Here is a 24190-nt window from a genome sequence, read left to right on the forward strand (position 1 = left end):
TAGTAGTGTTCCTGCTCCACCAAACTCTAAATGATAATGTCCAAGCACATTAAGAATAGAGATCACAAAGTTTCTGTTCTGGCGTAATCACTTACCTATTGGAGTGTGACATTTCTGATTTGTGGGTGAATGAAAAATTCATATAACTGGTGACACAGTAGCATTTCGTATCAAAATAACCCTCCTCTGCACTCTTAGAATTATGTATTTTCAGATACATCATTGTTGTGTGTACCTGTCCATCTAGAGCAAGGATATGCCTATGGCTGCACATATTAGATACAGATGAATGAGAAGGATTATCTCAACATAGAAAGATATTTTCTGTATGAGGAATACATTGGGTGAAAATGTCATCTCTCTTTGCACAGTAAATTATATATGCATGGAAGTAGGGAAGGGACGTTACAGCTTCAAATCTACAAGATGCATAACTAAGCATGCATAATCCTTAGGGACTCTATTAATTTGAAAATTAGAGTAAATTTAGGATTAATATATATTTTTCCCCTGATTATCACTTTTGTGAGCGGGACCTTTAAACTTATACCTGGCATCCTGAAGAGGCAGTGACATTTTGGCCATCTGCCTCTGGCAGGGGTGTAAGCGCAGCCCTCTGCATTACCTGCAGCACGGGAGAACTCAATCTAAAGCCTGCGGGCAGCAGTGAAATGCGGAAGTCTTGGGGGCCCCTCGTCATCTTCTGCCTAGGGTCCCCATCATTTCGCATTCCTCTGCTGCCAACAGGGCCATCACATGACCCATTACCTCACCTACATCATCCAGTTCACAATGAATTAGCGGTCTCCAAAGGCTTACATTAACTAGTGTCTAAACAGGTGAAAATGGTCGCCAAAGTGCCAATTTATTAAGCTTTAAAATGGAAAATTCTTACAGCACATGAATATCAGCGGTTGTAAGCAAGGGCAGCAGTCACTGTTTATAAGTGATTTGTATGCTCTAGTTTTCCCTTGTTTATGGTGTTACACTGGCCTTCGTTTTAGAGCAATTGTTTTGTGGGTGCAAATCCTCTCCATTTCGGGGGTATAACATAAACCCTCCGCTATTACTAAAGCACTTGCGGGGTACAGAGCACAATACTCTTCAGCAAGCATGGAACCTGTATATCTGAGAGCCAGCCATCCTAAGTGAAATATTTAGGATCCATCCCCCACTTTACAGGGGGTCACATCAAGGTGGCCATCTCACGTCATGTCATCAGAGCCAACACGTTTGAAGACCTGGGCTTTTCACTTACAAATCATTGCTATTAGGTGTTTCAGTCAAATTAGTTCTGTAAAAGCAAACCAAGACTACAAGACAAGCAGGTGTATAATTGGAAACTTGTGGGCACATTTCCTATTATTTCAAGAAACACAGCCCAGCAAGGGAATTTGCTGCGCTGTGTTTTGTGAAAGAGAGTGCTTCATATATACGAAGATATGAAGCATTTCTGCTCTCTCCTAGCGTTGGCACATTGTGTGCTGCCTAGCGCCAAGGCAGGCATGGAGTTAGGTGGCCACCCTAGTTACATGATTGCATTACGAGCAGGAATGTTTTAGGCAAGAAGGGGTTTGTTCTTGCACAAAAACAATACTCAGAAGCATATTCCTCTTTTCATTTGTGCTGCAGAATGCAGCACGCATAAAAAGAGGATGTAACAAGGAAAAATAAAGATATTTCTCCTCATTATGCCCCTGTGGGGTAGGCACACTATTTTTCTGCAAAACCAGGTTTACAAGTCTTTGTATATCTGGGTTTGCATCAAATTACATTGGTGGATGCATGGGAACTCCCATGCTTCACCCATGTAACGCTTGCACGATGCAAAGGGAGGCAAAGTCGTACTCTGTACTGAGTTGCGTTACTTTGTAACAAAGATATGCAAAGTGGCTTTGCGTGGGTCAGAAAATGGCAAAAATTATTTTGCGTTGGGGTTGCGCCACTAAAACGATGCTACTCCAACACAAAATCATAGTAATCTGGGCCATGGTGTCTGTGATGCCATGGAGTGAGGTGGCCACCCTAGTTACATGACTGCCTCCATTGCTACAAGTTACATCATTCTCTTGTATCAACGTGCCTTAAAATTCCACTGGTCTCCCCCAGGTGCAGCTGCAACGCCAGCTTCAGTGAAATTACATAATAGAGAGACTGTGCAATCTGAGTGACACAGTCTTAGCCTGTGGGCAGGGTGTACTAGAGGCATGGAAGGTTGCCAGGGAAACGTATCACAGACACGCTAGACAAGTGATTCATCAAGGTGATAAGACAGCCACTGACAAGAACTACTGATAATATCACTTCCGCTTCCACGCCAGCACGCTTCCACCACACCAGGCTTCATGCCATGCACACTGTTGCTTACCAGAAGTGCTCTACGGACGAAGCTACCAAAGAGCCACACTTTCGTTGAAAATTAATTTCTGTTAGAAAGACCAAGAAAAGACCATGACTTTAATATCCACACAACAGGAGTCATAACCCAATAACTGCTCCTAAGCCAACAATATGGTTCGTCCTTTGACTTTTTTCCCGGAGACGGATTTTGGACCTTTCAAACCTCTGTAGCAATGGTCTAAACAGGTTTTAATACTTCAGTTGAGCCTTTTGCAGTCGACAAAAAACGTATGCGTAATCGTATGGTGGAGCATTAGCTACGATCTCCAGTACTCCAGCTCACATTCGCGGTAATGGTGGTGTTTGCAAAACTGTGTCAAGAGATGACGAACATATGTTCGGATATTTGCACTGTAACTGGAGATGCTGCAACAGAACACGAAGGCGCTCATCCAGTTTTCAAAGTCAAAAATACTTGTCAAAACCTATTTAATGATTTTAACATTAAAACAAATAGCACCTGTCCAAGGAAGGACGTCCCCTGCTCCCATCCGTTTCGGGCTTTAATAAACCACTAGATAAAGGCCTTTTCTTTCTTTAGAATGCAATTTCTTCAGAGTCTCAGAAATTAGCAATAGATAAAGCTGTTTGGTGCTGAGTCTCAAGCCTGGTGAATCAGGCATGTGCCATGTGAGGTGTGTAACTTTGCACGTGCACAGCTTACTACTTTTTCCCGTGTGACTTGTAATGTGTAGGCAGTTAAAAATGTGTTGTGAGACACCTATTTCTAGGTCTCGCCTTCAAACAGCTTTTAGCTGTCTGTTGTTGAAGACCTATTGTGTAACAAATACCTACTATAAGCTTTAGGCCACATATTGCTTATAATCGGCTGACTTTCTTGTAAATCTCATTTGCTTGTTTCTTGTGCAATGGCTTTCCTTCCTCTTCTTGTGTTTTTCCCATTCCATGAAGCACAGTTTTTTTTACTATGCTTTTATTGGGTGACTGAACACCAGTACCTCTCTACTGCTCACATTCAAGGGACTACTTTTTAGGGTCGATCCTGCGTTGCATGCGCTTGCGCATGCGTTTCGCTTGCAAGATGCTTTAGTAGATAGAAAAGGGTTCGGAGCCCCGTCCATGTTACGTCAGTGTCTTTCATTGGTTCATGGGCTTGCCTTTCAAAATCTGCTTGCTTTCATTAGTGGAAGGCATGCATACGTCCTGCCTTTTCTGGTGCTTAGCCCTCCTCGAGCGCAGCGACCAAGTACTGACAACATGCACGGCTCGCTGTTTCCCATCAGGGTTGTGGACTACTTTTTATCTTTTTTTCCTAGCGCGATCTCGCTTGGCAGAAGCCCAGCACTTTGCATGACATCAACCTTGTTACATAGTTAATTGCACTTTTGCCAGTTACGTACATAATTGCACTTTTGCCGATAGGTTTTAAAACGAGTAAACTGTAGCAGTGCTCTTTTTTTGCATTATTTTTTCTTTCTACCTGCATGCCGTCTTCAACTGTCCGTTGGAGTGAAATGTAGCAGCGCGATCGCAATGTTTTTTTTTCCACTTAATGTGGCAAGAAAAGTCCGGTTCGGAGTTTACAACTGCTAATAGCTGTAACTCTGACAAATGCGAGACCCTATTGTATTGCAAATGCTTGCTAGGTTTTGCTTGCACTGTGCTTGTTAGCTGTCACCTGTATAACACTTGTGTTGTGCTTGTGAAATCTCTTGGAATGAAAAAAAGTTTAAAGGCTGCGCGTACTTTTTATTTGTTTGTGCTGTTTTCCTTGCTTTTTTTGGTTGTGGCATGCTAGTTCCTGTTGTGTTTGTGTTTCTGTTTGTGTGTTTGTTATCAGTGGAGAGTAGAACAAGTGTTCCTTTCTTTCAACTTTTTATCTGCTTTTTCTTCTTCATGGACCTACTATTTGCTGTGCAATCAAGCGTGTTTAGTGACTGCATGTCAGCTGTGCGTTTTGCGGATCACAACCATTGTTTTTTTTACTGCACAAATTGGATTGTTTATAACATCCAACTTTTTGGGTGATTGAAGCTGCGCTTTAACAATTTTAACATTCCTCTTCTTTGGTGACTCCATTTAATATGTGAATCTCTGCCTTTTTAGGAACAAAGTACAAAACTGCAACACAGTCTGGTGTAAGCCTAACATACATTGATTTGGGGCAACTTATGGTGTTTATGGCCCTTTCACTGTTAAGTGCAGGATAAGATCTTTTTACAGTAAAGAGCCAAAATGTAACACTGTTTAACAAAGCTCGGTTTTCACTTTGATGCGTAAAGCATATGCTTTAATTACAGCATCTGTGGCAACTACACTTTATGGCTGAGTTACTTCTCAGACTTGCTAGGCGCCATGTGCTCTACTTTGCAAAAAATAACCCTTTAAGGCGATTTTGGAGAAATTACAAATGTTTTAATATTAAAAAGCGCATGTATTAACTACCATTATTTTCCTACGTCTCATTTTTGGAGAGTTGGATAAGTTTAAGAACACTTTTGATGAAGGCTTCTGTGTTTATGTTTTGCTACACAATAATTATGCATTTGGTCATAACTTGAATGGTACAGCAAGTTGAGTGGTACAGGGGCCAAAAGGTCTATGAAACCCACTAAATACTGATTAATGCTATATTTTACTATCAAATAAGCAGCCACAAGTGCAATTAATTTGCATGCACTCGCGTTATGATTTGAATGGTGCAGCAGGTACAGTGGGACAGGGGCCAAAAGTTCTAGGAAACCCACTGAACACTCACTATTGCTAGATTTTACTAGTAAACAAGCAGTCACAAGTGCAATTACCTTGCAAGTACTAGGGTCATGATTTGAATGCTGCAGCAGGTACCAAAAGGTATAGGAAACAGACCGAACACTGATTATTGCTATATTTTACTACTAAACAAGTAGTCACAATTGCAATTACCTTGCAGGCACTAGAGTCCTGATTTGTATGGTGCAGCAGCAGGAAGGATCCTATGACAGACCATGCAACGCTATTCCACAGATCTCACGTGAGACTTAGAATAGGGAGGAAATAAACAGCGGGAATAAACCACCCAATGACAAAAATTACTAAAGGTACGACTGGGAAACGTGTTTTGAATTTCTAAACTAAAAAGCAATCCTCCACTAAAAGCAGAAAAGAAGAAAATAAAAGATTGACAATTTTGGAGAAGCAAAGAATTATAGAAAATGGATGGCAGTGAAAAAATTGGAAATCATATGCCATTATAACACAATAAATCATGATTTGTTGCACATAAAGTATTCTTTGCCCAGAAGAAGTTGGGGTGAACCATTGGAAAGACCACCCAAAATGCAACATCAACATTTTTTATAAACACTTGTATATGAACAACTCTTACTTGCGTATATTGTTTGATAGGTTTTATTAACAAACGTTTTTATGAAGAAAAAAAATAAGGATATTTGTATATAAAAAGTAGTGTTTGACTGTTTGTAGACTGGATTGTGACGTTTTTAATTTTTTTAGTATGAATATTGTGCTATAGTTTTCATAAACAAAAGTTTTATGTTAAAAACGAATGAAGTAAGAATAAAAAGTACCTAGGGATTGTTTTGAATACATTTCTAAAAAAATGTTATGAGCATACAATAAATGAAAACATAATTAATATAAATAACAAAAGGACTGAAATTTGTGTGTTTTTTATCTGTAGGATAGGTTCTAAAATGGCTAGATCGTAACCACTATATCATAATTGGGAAACAGTAGTGGTGTGCCACCAATACTTCTCTGTGTTTGCAACTAAAATATCTATAAAGGGAGTTTTGTGTTTGCAGCAGATTCCAAAAGGTCTATGAAACCCACTGAACATCGATTATTGCCACAGTTTACTACTAAACAAGCAGTCACAAGGGCAATTACCTTGCAATCACTAGGGTCATGAGTTGAATGATGCAGCAGGTGCAGTGGCATAGGGGTCAAAGGCTTTAGGAAACACATTGAACTCTGATTATTGCTATATTTTACTACTAAACAAGCAGTCACAAGTGCAATTGCTTTGCAGCACTAGGGTCATGATTTGAACGGTGCAGCAGCTGCAGTGGCACAGGGGCCAAAAGGTCTAGGAAACCCACTGAACACCAGTTATTGCTATATTTTGCTACAAAACAAGCAGTCACAAGTGCAATTACATGGTTTTAATTGGTGCACAACAATAATCAGATTAACTTTCTGGATCTTATAATCAAAAATGTATGTGTTTTTTTTTACACGCACCCATACACTAAACCCACTGCACGGAATAACTTACTGAAATATGATAGTCACCATCCCAGAAATATTAGGAACAGCTTGCCCTTTGGGCAGTTTTTAGAACTTAGACACAATTGCACCAAAAACACTGAGGGCCATATTCATGGCAAAGTGGCACAATGCAGTGTGGCAAATCACCTTGCAGCACTGCATCACTGGAAAGGGCAGGAATGTGCCATATTTAAGGCACACAGTGCATTCCTGTCCTTTCTCTCTGCACTAGCGCACAGTTGGCTGCCTAGTGCCAATGCGGCACCCTTGTACAACTCTAAATCAGGCCCTAAATTAATTGGGTGCTCATTGGGCTCAGCATTTGGGCTTTTTCAGAGTTATTTTCTCTCTTACATGAATTGATCATTATATTTTTTTCTGACTTTCTCGAGATGTCTTAAACATTTATGTTTAGGGTGTGCTCTGAATTCTTGGCTACTAATGTTTTATCACATTATCAATCAAGTCTCTTAGTTGAGCTCCAATATAACTGCATTTAAATCTTTACAGTTGGGAGTAGTTGTTATTGTCATCTGGTATGGGACTTGAAGATACTTTGTGCTTGATGTAATTTTCTATGATCGTGCATGTTTCCATTTTTACTTATTATGTTAGGACATTGTTGAATAGTACTTGCTCCCTTTAAACATGGCAGGGTCATTCGAATTGATTGCACTCTTGAGCCTTTGATTACAACGGTGGCCATTAATATTACAGATGTTATTATCAGATTCCATGATAACAAATCAAATCAAATCAAATCATTAACATTTATAAAGCGCGCTACTCACCCGTGCGGGTCTCAAGGCGCTAGGGGAAAAGGGGGGGTTATCGCTGCTCGAACAGCCAGGTCTTTAGGAGTCTCCGGAAAGCGGAGTGGTCCTGGGTGGTCCTGAGGCTGGTGGGGAGGCAGTTCCAGGTCTTGGCCGCCAGGAAGGAGCAAGATCTCCCACCCGCCGTGGAGCGGCGGATGCGAGGGACAGCAGCGAGTGCGAGGCCAGAGGAGCGGAGGAGGCGGGTGGGGACGTAGAAGCTGAGGCGTCTGTTGAGGTATTCCAGTCCCTTGTCGTGGAGGGCTTTGTGTGCGTGGGTGAGAAGTCGGAAGGTGATCCTTTTGCTGACTGGGAGCCAATGCAGGTGTCTCAGGTGTGCGGAGATGTGGCTGCTGCGGGGTACGTCGAGGATGAGGCGGGGCGAGGCGTTTTGAATGCGTTGCAGGCGATTTTGGAGTTTGGCTGTGGTCCCGGCGTAGAGGGTGTTGCCGTAGTCCAGGCGGCTCGTGACGAGGGCGTGGGTCACGGTTTTTCTGGTGTCGGCGGGGATCCAGCGGAAGATCTTGCGGAGCATGCGGAGGGTGAGGAAGCAGGCGGGGGACACGGCGTTGACTTGCTTGGTCATGGTGAGAAGAGGGTCCAAGATGAAGCCGAGGTTGCGGGCGTGGTCTGTGGGGGTCGGTGCGGTGCCGAGGGCCGTGGGCCACCAGGAGTCATCCCAGGCGGACGGGGTGTTGCCGAGGATGAGGACTTCCGTTTTTTCAGAGTTCAGCTTTAGGCGGCTGAGCCTCATCCAGTCTGCGACGTCCTTCATACCCTCTTGTAGGTTGGTCTTGGCGCTGGCGGGGTCCTTGGTGAGGGAGAGTATAAGTTGGGTGTCGTCGGTGTAGGAGGTGATGATGATGTCGTGCTTTCGTACGATGTTGGCGAGGGGGCTCATGTAGACATTGAAGAGTGTTGGGCTGAGCGATGAGCCTTGAGGTACGCCGCAGATGATCTCGGTGGGTTCTGAGCGAAACGGAGGGAGGTAAACTCTTTGGGAACGGTTTGCGAGGAAGGAGGCGATCCAGTCCAGGGCCTGGCCTTGGATCCCGGTGGAGCGGAGGCGGGTGATTAGGGTGCGGTGACAGACGGTGTCAAAGGCAGCCGAGAGGTCGAGAAGAATGAGGGCGACTGTTTCACCGTTGTCCATCAGGGTTCTGATGTCGTCTGTGACTGAGATGAGGGCGGTTTCAGTGCTGTGGTTGGTTCGGAATCCGGTTTGTGAGGGGTCGAGCAGGTTGTTGTCTTCCAGGAAGGTGGTCAACTGTTTGTTGGCGGTCTTCTCTATTACTTTGGCTGGGAAAGGCAGAAGAGAGATGGGGCGGAAGTTTTTCAGGTCGCTCGTGTCTTTTAGTCAATTTCTTCTGCACTGAGTTGTGGTTATTTACCATTACATCTGTTGTTTTGCACCATTTATGACCTACTGTTCCAGGTTTGGACTGAGTTGGATATCATTTCAATATGACAGTGAAATTTGACTCAGGTGCAAAATTTAGCATTGAATTGTCATGGCAGACGTTCACGATGCGCATAATAGAGAGCTACCCATGCTGATGATTCCGGCTGATTAGGTTACCTACACACCCTCACAATAGATTTTTCTGCAGAGGGCTTGGAAGTGAGTTTGCTTGATGATTGCTGAGAGTTGGTAAGTTGATAGTCCTGGTCTGCTTTAGGAAGGCACTGTTTTATTGGTTTATACACTATTACTGACTTGATGCTTGTGTGTGTTTCAGTTATATCTTTAGCTATATCACCAAGATATGGTGTAAGTAATTTACCGATCTGTTATTCTGGACTTTGGGAATCAGATTGTTTTTCTATATGCTACTTGGGTGATTCCCCATTATAGGTACCATTTCCATTGTTATTGTGAGTCTTTACTCAGGATTGGTCTATTGTTTCAGGGTATATGATACACCCTGACCTATTGGGTAACATCAGTTTGACAATGGTTGTTTGATACACTGGAGTTATCCTCATCTGGATTTATATCTATTATTGAATAAGGAACTTTCTTAATTGGGGTCACATTTAGATGGTGTTATCAAGGTGCCCTTCGCTACTAACGAGTACAGGGCTATTTTGTTGGTAGCACAGATGTTTTTAGCATGAGGTTTCGGTGTGTGATGATTCACATTAAGGTACTGCTGGTGGCGTACTCCATAAATATTATTGTTTTTATTCATGTTATAATTTTGTGCCATTTTTATTTTTTGTTCTATTCTGCATCCTGTCCTCTAGGACAAGCTTTCTTAAGGGGTCTTTAATAAAAGTTATGTCAAGCACTTTATCTTGAGGATGGTCCCAAGTACTCATTAGATGCCTGGAGACCGAAACATCGATGTACCGACCACTACAAATATTTTTGAATGGACTTGAAAATCCTTCTTCAAGGAAAAGGCTTTGAAAGGGTTACACAAATAAAAGTTATGTCGAGCACTTTATCTTGAGGATGGTCCCAAGTACTCATTAGATGCCTGGAGACCGAAACATCGATGTACCGACCACTACAAATATTTTTGCATAGACTTGAAAATCCTTCTTCAAGGAATAGGCTTTGAAAGGGTTACACAAATAATTAATATTTTGTTGAGTGATCACCCATGCTGTCAAAGATCACAATTTGGACTTTATGATATCTTTGTGATCTTTGGAGACAGTGGGTAGGTGGTGTATTAGACCCTAAATTGATCTTGATTGTTGCCAAATAAATACATATGTTTGGTTATGTGCGAGAAGTATGCCTAGTATAATTTGTCTCCACATGAAAAACTAAATTAACTAACGGAATGTACTGTTAATTTGATGGTGGGATTTGATGTTATACTTATCATTCCATTGAGTGACTACTTGTAAAATTATATGTTCAGGGGCCTTTGGCTGTTTGTATATTTTTACCCAGTATCCTGAGGGAATATTAGATTGCTATATCATGTGAAACTTTCTAAAAGTGGCATTTTCGGAATTGTGAGTTACAATCCAACTTTACCATTAAAAAGGATTTTAAATTACAATTCGTTTGAGTTTACACCATATCTCTATCTGCTCCCACTCACAAGTTCTCACTTATTAAATGTAATAAGGTAACCCATTGTTAGTCAATTGGAGGGATATGCCTTACAAAGGAGAAAAAAACAACTTTAGGATTTGTTTCACTGTAAGCACATGTCCTACTTTTTAATTACAATTCGCCCTGCCCTATGAGCCTTTGAGGAAACCTTGGGGGTAAATTGCATGTATTAAAAAGGAAGGTTTGGGTCTGGCAAATTTTTCAGGTCGAAATGACAGTTTAAAACTGAACTACATGCTTTAAAGTGCAGCTTTAGTGTGTGGCACAATAAGTGCTTCAGGCCTACTAGCAGCATTTATTTTTTCAGGACCTGGTACATGTAGTACCATATACTAGGGACTTGCAAGTAAATGTCCCGATCACGTGTACACCAATTTTACAATGTTTTAGGAAGAGAGCACCAGCACCTTAGCACTAATTAGCAGTTTTAAAGTGCAAAGAGTCCTAAAACCAACAAAAACTAATTCAGCAATGCAGGAGGGGTAAAGGAAAAATGTTTGAGAGTGACCCTGCAGAGAGGGCTAGCTGTAACACATCCTACGATAATTGTAGATAATGACCCAATGTTCACATTATTTGTACAGTTATCATCCATCTTACTTCCCCACCATTAAGAAATCTTGCCAGCAATGGTGAGTGTTTTAAGAAAGAGTTTTGTTTGGCTCATGGCATAAACAGCAAGTTTGATAATAGCTCATTAACAGATCTTTGAGTTTAGTAATGGGGCTTACTGCTTCTTTCTTACATTTTGCCGGTACAGTGCCTAATTTTGCTGACCCTTATCTTCAAAACCCTGAAAAGCAGAAGGTCTAGCAGTTCCACTATTTTCTCACTCCACAGACTGTTCAGCAGTGCAGCTATTCATGGTCAAGCATCAGCATCTGACAAGAGTTGAATTGTATTTGGATGTATCTTCTGCCAAACACACTACATATGGTGAGGAGTTTGTAACTTCAAAGTGTGCTACAATTAATGTACCCCTCCCAACTTCAGCTGCATTAATTTTGCATGTGTTCCAATACTGTCACATTAATTATACTGGTTCTCTCCGAATTTCGCTGCACAGATGTGTATGACTTTTATATACTCTCACTGGCACTGAGCTAAAGTGATTGTATAATTTACTAATTTGTGCTAAATTTATTGTAGATAGTCAACAAATTCTCAAAGAATGTCCTCCCTTCATCCATTTATAGTCTGCCATTTCTCTTCTAATCCTTCTTTACATAGGGCTGCAGATAGGTTTAACTGACTGACAATACCTTATGCCAGTACACTACACACAACAAAAAACATAAGGTCTGGGGCTTTTGTTAGCCCTTTACAGCAACTGGGTTGGTTGGGGTAATCAACTTATGGCTTTATGGGATGTTTGTCATTTTTGGATCAGCTAATGGGACTAACAAAGAGGGGCTTTGAGTCTCTCATTGATTACCATTGGATGGCTTCACTGTTACTCTCATTTCCTTCCTTGTTATTCAGTGGCTTGTACTTCTTCTTTTGTGTGTCCTCCCCTGAGGAATAGCCCCTTTATCAGCCATACAAATAATGTAATTTGATCATTGTGCAACAGCAGCTATTTCGGTTTGCATACAGCAAGAAGTTCTGAACAGCAATGTCCAAGCAACCTCTTTTTTCACAAACGTGAGGGCAAATAGAATTAGAGTATAGCTGTGAGTGCCCATGCGTGCATTTGCCTGCTCTGCAGCTCACTCCCCTAGAACATCTCACTCAAAGCAACACCATATTTCATACATTCTGATAATCCTTCCTGCGCTGAGGATTCTGCCCTCTTTGTAAGAGTGAATGACAACAATCTGCACAGACTCCTCTGCCCCAAACCCATGCAGCATTAACAGGCAAACTATTGGAGATCTTGCTTTCCTTATTCTCAGAGGAGAGGCCACAGCACATCTCCCCGCACAGAAATGAAATGGAAACAATAATGAACATAACCTCCCAAAGTGAGAAATAAAATCACAAAGGTAAAATGAAAAGCAAACAACATGACACCTATTCGCCATAATACATTTTTTTAAATACTAAAACAGGAAAAGACTAATAAATGGTGACAGCAAAAATACTCAGGTCAGATGTTATAAAAACAAATACCATTTGCTATATCATAAAAAAAACATATGTACATTCAATTTCTACTTGTCAAACAGTTTATAGTCCCCTAAACAAGGGGGTGTTTTCTTTGACAAGGCCCTCCTTTTTTCTCCATGAACTCTTCTTTATCTAGCATAATATCGGTCACATTGCCCCTCTCATCACACCTGGTCAGCCTGAACATACTCCAAAAACCATCATCACACAACACCAACACATTCTTCTTTACGCAAACAATGCACTTGTTTCCCCAATATCTGGACGTCCCTTGAGTGTCCATCCTGGCCTCTTCACAAAAACATAATAACTCACAAGCCAATCACACTTACAAACATTGACACGTTGCTTGTACTTCTTTTGATATCTCTCCACCTCACTCGAGTCAACCACCTTTTTCCTCTCACCACATTTCAACCACATCAGGTTGAGTTTGGATCCCACTAGTCTTCCCCTCGAACACTGGAGAGGCGACAATGTGGTCACTATGTTAGGTGTATTGTGGTGCTCCCACAATTTTTCTCTGAGCACTGCTTTTAATGGAACTTTTCTCTCAAATGCCATCACTGCGGATAATTTAACTAACCTGTTCATTGGTTCCACCATCCCACTGGTTTGTGGCACATAAAGTGCTATTCGTAGATGAATGATACCTAGCTCTGTCAAAAATTCCCCTCATCTTACCTGGAACAAATTAGACCCTATTGTCCTTGACAATTGATTTGGAATCCCCTCTAAAGTAAATACATCCCTTAAAACTCTAATACTATCCAGGTGGTTACAGTGTTCACAAAGCATGCTGCAACCCATATGGAAGTGTGGTCTGCTAATACTAGCACAAATCTTTCACTTGATGGCAACAGTTCACACATCCCAACTATATCAAGTCCCAACTTTGTCCATGTTTCTTCCGGTACTTCAACTGGGGATAAAGGAACATTCCTGGTTACTCTGGCCTTGTCACTAGCCACACACTGAATGCAATCTCTTACTACTTCTTTCACCTGACCATCCAAACCCACCCACCAGCATCACTCTCTGATTCTCGACTTGGTCATGTTTCTGCCTAAGTGCCCCTTGTGAGCAAGGTTCACCATTTTGTTCCACAGTACTGCACAGGGAACAATTTGGTTTCCACGGAAAAGGTTATCCTCTTCGATACAGAGTCTCCTCACTGACATTCCAAAACTCCCTTGACTCTAATCTCAGACCCTTGTAATACAGCCATCGTGACACCAAAAAATATTTGACCAATTCTCTCACCTCATCTCTCTCAAAGTTTCACTGACCCACTCTTTCCTTCCAATAGCCACAGGTGAGAGCTCTGGAATGCTTGTAAACCAACACCAGATGGTAAGTGGCAGACAATTCCATCACACCAAAAACTGTGGCACCTCTTAGAGTTGCAAGAGAATCTGTGATGTTTGGCAAAGGTCGAAAATCCACAAATATGAATTGGTTAAGATCCCTGAGATCAACACAAATGCAGATCTTGGTCCCATTATCCTTTGGAGCAAGAACAACTGGTGCCAATCATTCTGAAGACTCAATCTCTTCAATGATCCCATATGCAGCATCCTATCTAATTCTTCTTTTAATAGCTTGATCATCAAGTTGGGTATATTTATTGTTTTGCGTATCACTGGCTCAACCTTTTTCTTCAAAAGTATCTTGTGCTCAAATCCCTTGAGAATCCCAACTGATCATTGAAAACTTCCAGGAACTCACTTACCCAACCCATGTCCTCCCCAAGAGTAGCCACCATCATCTCCTGGTTGGGAGAATTGGGGTCTAACCTGATACCTAAATACCTCTGGTGCCTCAAACCTAACAGATTCTCTCCCCACTTGGTCACATAGATCTCCCCTACAGTTTTCCTTCCTTGGAAATTTATCAACATCACCGCATAACCCACCTAGTCTTTCTTCATAGCTCCATATTCTTGGAGACTAGTGTCATGAGGTAGCAGTGTAATACTGTTCTTGCCATATATTTTCTCCTAGTTTATGTCACCCATAAAAGTGAATGGAGACTCTGTTTCAGGTAAAACAGTGCTATTTGTTAATCTAATCTCAACTTTACATTCAGGCGTTGTTATGGACCACTGCCAACTGCATCATTCACTTGCATTACTTCAGTAGTACCAGATCCTATTCACAAAATTACATTCTGAATTTCCACAGGCACATCCGACCCAGGTACATTTGATTCTTTGTGCACCTTCACACTTTTGCACACCCAGGCAAAATGTCCCTTCGCCCACAGCTGCAACACACTACATTCCTGGCTATGCATTGGTGGCTATTAAAAAAATGGAAAGGACCCCCACACTTGAAACACTTGCATTTGGATTACCTTCTTACTCCAGTTCCTACAATTCCATCACTGCTTCCAGATTTCCGAAAAACATTCCTTTGGTTTCCTCATGGTACTTTATCTCCTGACAATCCATCAGACTTGATCTTGGCAGATTGGGTGCACACTCTATCCACTGAACGAGAACTGGTTTCTCGCCTTTCATTAGCCCAATCTGCTGCATGTTTCATACCCTCTACAATCTCAAGTGCCTGCTTGAGAGAAGGGTTTTTCACCAATAACTTCTCCTGAACCCATGTATCATTTGTGCAATGCACAAGTTGCTCCCTCATGAGGGAATCAGCCAATTCATCAAAATCACAAGTTCATACTAGATTCCTTAAAGCAGCCACATAATTGGCTACTTGCCCTTCTTTGACTTGAACTCTCATAAAAAAAATATGTCTCTTCACCACTACATTTATACGCACCCCAAAATGTCTCTCCAACATTGTAAGGGACAGATCGAACACATCTGTGGGCTCATCTTCACCATTAGTAGTGTCAATTTCGTCCAGACTCTCATGAATGTTGTGCCCTACGATCCCTAAGTTGTGTAACAGTACTGCCTATTTTCTTGCTGCTGAGAATTTTTCCCCTCTATAGCCACCAAATAGGAGTCAAACAGCCATTTCCATCTTTTCTATGGCAAGATGGACTCTCCTGATTCTGTTAAAAATTGAGGAGGTTGAGACATATCCACAACAGCCATATTAGTACCTGCAAATACCTAAATTCAACAAACTAAAGTAAATAGTTAATACAACAAAGTTAAAATAATTAGGTAAATAATTTTTTTTATATAACTAACTAAAATAAATAATTTTCACAGTGTATGCTTTTCTGTGTCCAGGATTCACCACTACTGCACAATAGCGCAGCATCAGTTGCTCTAAAACGTTTTGAATCCTCAGTACAGAAAAACTTTTCTTTTTTTCCAGCTCCTTGTTCCTTGTAGTTAACCAGTCTGCCACCTCCTCCTTGGATTATAAAGTCATCGACAGTTGTGATGTGTGCTCCCTTGCCAGCTCCTTGCAAACGATGAGGAACAATTTCATAACCACCCGGTTGCCAAGTAGCGCATTAAACAAGTTTGCGCAATCACAGCAAATGACGCGCTCACTTTACTGAGAAATCACCACAAACTTGGTCCGGGGAACGACACATCAGGGGAAGCTCTGTTGTCATTGGCGCAGCGGCAGCCAATTGCCCGCTCCTTTTGTTTCCTTAGACTTGTGCTCTCTGTTCAGCATGTCATCACACAATCAGCTAATCTAAGAACTATAGATGCAGGAAACTCTGTGTTGATTGGCTCAGTGGTAGACAATGGTGTGCTCCTACAATGAATACTGGCAACCTCCACAGAACTCCGAACACGCTCCTTTCTAGTTATTCTCTCACGGAAGCCAAGCACTGGCAACTGTCAATGGTAAGTTACAAAGCAGTATTTCAATAAAGTCTTGTAAAAGTACAAAAATAATGTGCTTTGTGAGGCAATTAGGAAGATGCAAAATATCAAGCTTTTTTCCTTGATTAGTCAGCCCAAGTATTCAAGTAACACTCATGATGTAGTCTAAATTGTAGTAGAGTCCCTCGTGTCACAAAGGTAATCAAAATGTGACAATTCATGCCTTATGTTAATCGAAGTAGTAATAGCCAAATGTAGAAGCTGCACCGACATGCAATTTAAATGTGAATTTACTTGTATTTCAGAGCTTGACTTCAGTGGTATTGTTTTAAAACAATCTTTATTGAGATTTACACATAAAGTCACAATGAATGGAGGAATATGATCATGAAAGCATATGAATGATTACATTGGTCAATCAGATCGTCATATGAACTTGATCTATCCCCACCCACCACTGGCTCCTGTGGAAAGCATTTCAGGTACTAGATATCACAGAAAAAATAAAGCAGTGTAAACGTCTGAGGAAGTACATAGTTATGTGTTATCTTGAGTGTGGACAACACCAGAGGTTTGTTCCGCAATAGCTTGTGAGTGAGATGTTCTGAGGTCAGAAAGCATGGCCGCCCAGGCTCGTAAATCTTCTTCTAGCTTATGATCCATACAGGCATATTTTATATGGACCTCTCCTGCCATTGCCCATTCTACGATGTTTCCAAGCCACTCGATATACCCAGGGGGAGTGGGACTCAATCATCTTATGGCCATTTGTCATTTTGCCAGTGTTAGGCCCAATATGACAAACTTCCTCCTACTTTTCTGTTTGAGGGGAGAAGGGATGAGGCTAAATAGTATTTGCTTAGGCTCCAATGGAACCTCCCAGAAGCCCTATTTAGGTTGGCGAAGACTTGCTGCTAGTACGCAGATAAAATTACACAGGTACAAGACATATGCATAAAGTTGGCTACCGAGCTGTGTCCCTTTGGACATCTGTCAGAGCATGTGGGATAAATCATACTCAGGGTGACTGGTGAGAGATAAGTGTGATGAATGAAGTTATATTGTATCAGTTTAAACTGTGCATTAGAGCTAGCTGTGCGTACCCCCTCATGAATGCCCTCCCAGTCTGTAGTGGTCAGTGGGTCTAAGTGTAACTCCTCCAATTCAGTTTGAATCGGGCGATGCTGCTTTGAGAGGTCGTCTCATAGTACCCTACATAAATGTGAGATTAAACGTCAGCCTCCAGCCAATGTCAGCCAAATCCCATGAGCCATAGCTGAGAGCTTCTGATACTGTAAAAATTACCCGGACTTAAAGTAAATGATCGAACCGTCTCAGCATATTTTATGAAGCAGCCTTCCAGGTAAAGGTATCCTAGCGTACGACACCCATCCCCCTTCCATCTCCTGAGTGACATAGATTCCTCAATCTTGTTAAAGGGTTTTAATATCCACATTGAAAGGTCTGGGTTGAATGGGACCTTTTGTATCACTCTCTTAACTGTTCCTTCCCACAGACAGGCCACCTGCCGGATGACATAAGGCTTGTCAGGAGTAACCCTAGAGCAGGCCATCGGCAAGGTAGGAAGAGTTGTGCCCCTGAAAGAGCCCTCCAATAAAATCCCCTCTCAGGAGTCCCCTTCCACCAACCTGTGGACAGCCGCATAATAAAATTCCATGTTGGAAACCTCTATGCCCCCATAAGACCATGGTCTCTTTAACATGGCAAGACTAACACGCTGACGTTTATCCGCCCATAATAGGTCGGCCAACATAGTATCGAGCATCTGGAAGTACTGACAGAAAATCATGTAAAAGGTACCCTGAATGGTATACAGACCCGGGGAAGTATTATCATTTTCGGGATCACTAATTTCCCCATCAAAGAGAGACGTAAGTCTCTCCAAACTTGTTTTGAGGTTTGCAACCATTCTTCCAATATTCAGATCCAAAAATTCCACTTCCGTAGGGGCAAGATGGATACTTAAGTAGCAGATATCTCGTAGCTGTCAAGAAATGTCCATCGAGGGGAGATTCTCCAGAGTAGTGCCCGTCAGGGAGCCCACTGTGTATAATCTAGATTTAGTGGGATAAACCTGCAGTCCAGAAAGCTCTCCTATCTCATGCATCACCTGTATAAGTGTGGGAAGAGAGACGGGTGAACGTTGCAGATACAACAAAACATCATCTGCATAAAAGGAGACCACATACGTGGCTTTCCTTATTGTGGACCCCATGGGTGCATAGTCGGATGGAGACGGACTTCCAAAGGTTCGATCACTAGCGCGAACAAGGTGACAAGAGGGAGCAGCCCTGCCTGGTGCACCTGCTCAAACTAAACAAGTCAGAAGCCTCCCCTCCAGGATGTACATGACCACAAGGGTTTGCATATAACAATTGTATCCATCGGAAAAAAGTTGGGCCCTAAGACAGTTTTTGGGAGAACCTGCCACAGGTACACCAAAGTCATTGAATCAAATGCTTGTTCGATTTCTAGGCAGGCAAGCACTGACTCATCAAGCCGATGTTGTGTGGCATGATAGACATCTGAAAGTCGCCTCATATTATGATTATGTAGCGTGTTACGTTTTGAGATAAGCCCTGATTGGTCCACATCTACCAGGAATCGGAGGTGAGGGCGTAGTCGGTTGGCAAGGTCAATACTGAGTTTCTTAACGTCAATATTTAGGAGAGAAATAGGCTGGTATGCTGAGGCCATATTGGGATCCTTGACTTTTTTTTCAATGATGACAATCAGGGCCACTCGTAGAGAAAAGGAAGGAGACTACCACATCACAGTTGTGCTATGTCCTCCCACCGAGTGTACTTGCTGTTGGAGGATGGCAGCAGCCACCTTATTTACCAAATTTGTGACAAAATTATTGCATAAAAAGCTCAGCAGAGAAATAGAATAACAATTGGCTTCTAAAGTGTGGGCAAGCGAAAGGGATACTAGGTTAGAACATTCAAGCTCCCTATCGTTCCCACACTACTCTGTCCTAAAGCATCCTATTCACCGAATAAGAGACCAGGATTAGCAAACTGGTAACATACATACATATAAGCCATCTTATTTATGCTAATAAGTATCAAATATCTTAATGTTCATGATCTGCAATAAAGCACTCCCATAAGGTTAAGGCAGCAATCGCCACAAACCCAGGAGTCTAAGATGGTGCTTCAAACAGGTCCAGAGGCAGGAGGGCAGAACACTCACTGAACATTGAATAGGTGCAATACCTCACTCCATTTCAGAGTCTGTCCCTGGGACGGTACAATTATATTAGAGTGAGCCCAGATTCATATATGCTGTCTGCAGCATTCCATCGGTGCCTATGTTGATCTTCCCCACCTGGGAGGTGGTGTCCCCACTTGCCTTTCTGCCTTTTCCTCGCTGAACCAACAGGATAGATTGTCTTTGTTGTTGAGAGGATTGCTGAGCAGAAGTCCCACTGGAATTCTGAGGAAGAGTGTCTAAGCAATTATTTGCCTCTACTGGATTAAAAAAAAGAACAGGGCAGATGCTCCACGTTGGACCCTGAGTTGTGCTGGAAAAAGGAGGCTGTATTTCAAGTTGAATCCTTGAAGTCTCTTTTTAACTGCCATAAAGGTTTTCTCTTGTTCTTTTACCCACTGTGTGTAATCTGGAAAGATGGAAATAGGTTTACCCTGATACAATGGAGGTTCTTGAGACTGGGTACACTGAAGTATAGCATTGCAGTCCCGAAAGTTGAATAGGCGGGCGATGATAGCTCTTGGAGGCACTCCCAGTCTCAGCGGCGACACCAATGCCCTGTGAGCCATTTCCATGGCAAGAAAATGTGAAAGTCTTTTTGGTTTAAGGGTCGTCGTGATCCAATCTTCCAAAAATAGTTTAGCGGGCGGCCCCTCCACCTTTTCCTGGTACTCCACAAAGTGGAGTTTATTTCTTCTCAAGCAGCCTTCAGAATCTTCAAGGCGTTCATTCAGGTGCACTGCTCGTTTTTGTAGGTTCAAGACGGTGGTACGTAGAGTATGGATCTCCTGCTGGAGTACCTCAACATTTTACTCCATATCAGTCACTCTGTCTGACACCTTGCGTAGGTCAGCGCAAAGTAAGGTGACGTCTACCACCACCGTTTCTATCTTATTGATAACTTCGGTTTTGGAGTCTTGAATTGCCATCATTAAGTCTGCTAATGATGGAGGAACTGGGGTCATCACTCCCTCTCCAGGTGCTCCAAATTTGCTCTCTCCCCCCTCCTGTGGCCAGGCAGAGTGTGGCACAGAGTGTGCGTAGTTGATCATTTTGTTTGTTTGTGCCACTTTCCAACGCTTGTCTTTCACCATGGTGATCAGTACAAACCTATAGCCTCTTTGCACCTTGCACAATATTTTTCATGGGCAAAGTGCTAACTGCATTCGCTCTTTAAGAGTTTTATCTGAACAAAAATTGTTGTTTCAACATCTATTCATCTTTCCATATCTCCTCAGTCTGTATAATCTGGCCTAGTGACACTAGTACACATTCAGCAGCTGTGGTATAGAGAACCCAGTACACCCCAGATTAGCCCATTACATGGTTGCTGCCCTCAGGTGCTTCTTACCCAGTTTTCAGCTGCTCACAATACCACTGCAACCCAGTGTACACATTGTTCATTCATTCAGCTCGGGAAAGGCACAATGACAATGGTAGTTTGTAATAAATAAAAAAAAAGTCCCATTTGTGGTTTAATAATCTTTTTTTCTTTTTTTTTTTACTACGCCACAACCAAAGTCCAGGCGTTTTTTCCCTTTCACCAATTACAAATTCTTCAGGGCAAACAATCTTGTAATTACTCATTGTAATTCCAGTATTTCATCTACTGCTTCCATATATTATTCGCTTAATGTCAAAACTTCTCATGACAATAAAGCTGTGTAATCCTCATGACGCCAGTCACACTCACATGGTGAAACATAGACTCGGATGTTTAGTTTTCTGACTGCAAACCACTGTCTACACTGTGCATTTCCCCAATCAGATTAATTAACCTTTTCTGCATAGTGGCACTAATTCTCTCTCTGGCCTGATATATTACCATGTACTCCCAATTAACACTTCTGGATTCTTTCCTCCTCCACCCCTCCATTACTCCAGTCAATCTAACTAACTCTCATACCTGCGGCTCAAATTAACTCATAAAAATACTAAAACTGTACTCATATTTCCCTATACTAATCCTTCACTAATTCTTGTTGGGTTCTGGAGTAGCGTGCTACTCGCCGAAAAGCGATTCGATGCCTTGTCAGGGGTAGTAAGCGCTATATAAATACTATTACAATTACTGTGCTTTACACCTGGTACTGCGGGCCTGAGAGCCTGTTGTGATTGTTGTGAGGATGAGATATTGTTACCTCCCCGTGTAGCGCTACCAGAGTGTTCAGGACTACTGGACTGGGGTCTCAAGGTGAGGGCTGCCATACAAGCAAGGGTAGATCGAAGCTTGACAAACAATAGTAGCAGGGGTAACCGATTACAAAGGGGGAGATCCTCCAGCTTTCAGAGAGTTCCTCACCTCTGTTACTCCCAGACTCAATGTGTAACAGACGACCCCACCTCTGGTACCACAGCAAGCGGGTGTTGGACTGTGGGTGTAGACAACCATTCCCTGTTATGTTGTACCGCAGGTGCCTCTTACAGGAACATGTGGCAGAGAAGATGTGGCCGTCAGTCCCAAGAGAGGAAGGGACAGGGGGCAAGTCCTGAAAGAATCTTGTCACCTCCTTAGACCTGTGCCACCCAGTGTTGAGAGGCAGAGTCTGGTTGGGGACCATGTAGCAGTCAAGCCGGTGTCCACCGGTCAACTGGTGGCTACTTTGATGGGAGAATAGCAGGACAATCGCTTGAAACTGGGCAGACAAAGCAGCCCAGGCCTCCAGCCAGAGTGCGCTGCCACAGCCAAGGAGTTTTCCTTCTGTGGTCATATTGATCATGGTGTTTTAATTAATTGGGTTTGTACCGAAACTGTGTTAGTGGTTCTACTACACCACTTACCAGGCCCAAAGATCTATCTACCTCGATGAGCATCTATTCATGCAAAGGATAAAATGTTCCAACACTCACATAGGTCTGGTAGTGGTGATTTGCCGTCAATGCGAAGATTACACTCCAGACGTAGTGGAATGTAGAGTTCTTGGGATCGGATTATGAGTTTGGCGGTCTGAGGACCACCAAACCTGTGATTTGTGGTCAAACCGCCACAGTCTTGGCAGTCTGACCACCAAATTATGATCCTGGCGGTCAGACCGCCAGGTGACAGCAGCCACCGCCAGGATCATAGATACTGATGGGTTGGCGGCAGACAGAGTCACAACTCCACCTTCCACCAGCCTTTTAAAGGCCATGAAAAGGCTGGCAGAAAGCCAGTGCTAGGGTCTCCTATGGCAGCACCCTCGGAATGCACACTGTCTGCTCTGCACATTCTGAGGGTGCTGGTGTGTGACGGCATTAAGGGAGCCAAGGCCAAAGCCGCCACACTGTTTCCAGCAGGCTGATCGGCTTTCCGCCAGTCATCCTGGTAGAAATGTCGTAATATGACATGGGGTCAGGGGGGCTTTATGATCGCCTCATCCTCGTTGGTTTGGTGGCCCGAAAGTTGGACCCCCAAACTTGTATTCAGACCCTTTATTCCACCAACAGCGACAAAGTACAAATGCTTCCTTCAGCTCCTACAGTCGTTTCTCTTGCACCCCTTAACATTACCCTGGGTGTCCCTAGAACCTCACCAGTAGAACACCTACATGGTCACATCCCCAGGACAGCCACAGCAAAATGCCAAGAAATAAATCAGTACTTTAGCTCCTATCAACTTCAGGAAGCACTGCTAAAACTGTTTCTAAACAATGGAAAAAACAAATAACTTAAGCAGGCACAAGTGTGGTTACATGAACTGAAAAAAGTACAGCTAATATTGTTTTATAATTAACAGACCTTAAGGCTTATGTACTGATCTTTCTTCTGTCCAAAGGAACAATGTCAGGACAGGTGCAGGACTCCTAGCAGAGAGGTTGATCCTTTGAACTTCTTGTCACGTGCATGGATGTCGATTCAGCAAAATGGCAGCGGAAGTGACATTACACACTCTGACTTTAATGACATAATAGGATGTAACATCATATGACCTTTGACCCTTCCTAAGAAGTTGTGTCTCATGAAGTTAACCCTGAAGACATCACAATAATTGCCTTGTTGAAGTTCCATAATAACTGCTTGATTAAAATAACAACACTACACAATCAAATGTTTATTTTAAATACAACCTACATTTGGGCACTAATGCTATCTTTGAAAGTGCTGGGGCATATACTTGCCCTGAATTGTAGCAAGTGAGTAAAGAGAATGAGCTAGACCTCCTCTAGGGTACCCCCTGGAAAACTGTGAAAAAAGGTAAATAGTCGATTTTACAGCATACTTTCCACGTACATTTGCTAAACCAACATAGGGTCTGAAAAGATACTCATTAATGAATTATTTCATGATGTGCTAAGCCAATGAAACCTGATGCTCACCAGGAGTTGACCCAATTTTTATAAAATGTGCTATGGGTGCCCTCATATGTCAAAAATGACCTCCATTGTGATTAGACCAGCATTTATTTCATGGGTGTTCCCATATGCCATGTGTGCCTTGTTATGCCAAAAAGTACATACAACACGCAAGGGCTGGGAATGTTGCCATTAGTTCCATTTGCATACCATGGGTAACACTCATGTCAAAATGTACCTCATTATGTCAGATCCAGGATTTTGTCATGATTTCCCCTCCTCCCATTTACTG

The sequence above is a fragment of the Pleurodeles waltl genome, chromosome 5, assembly GCF_031143425.1.
Source record: "Pleurodeles waltl isolate 20211129_DDA chromosome 5, aPleWal1.hap1.20221129, whole genome shotgun sequence".
Lineage (NCBI taxonomy): Eukaryota > Metazoa > Chordata > Amphibia > Caudata > Salamandridae > Pleurodeles > Pleurodeles waltl.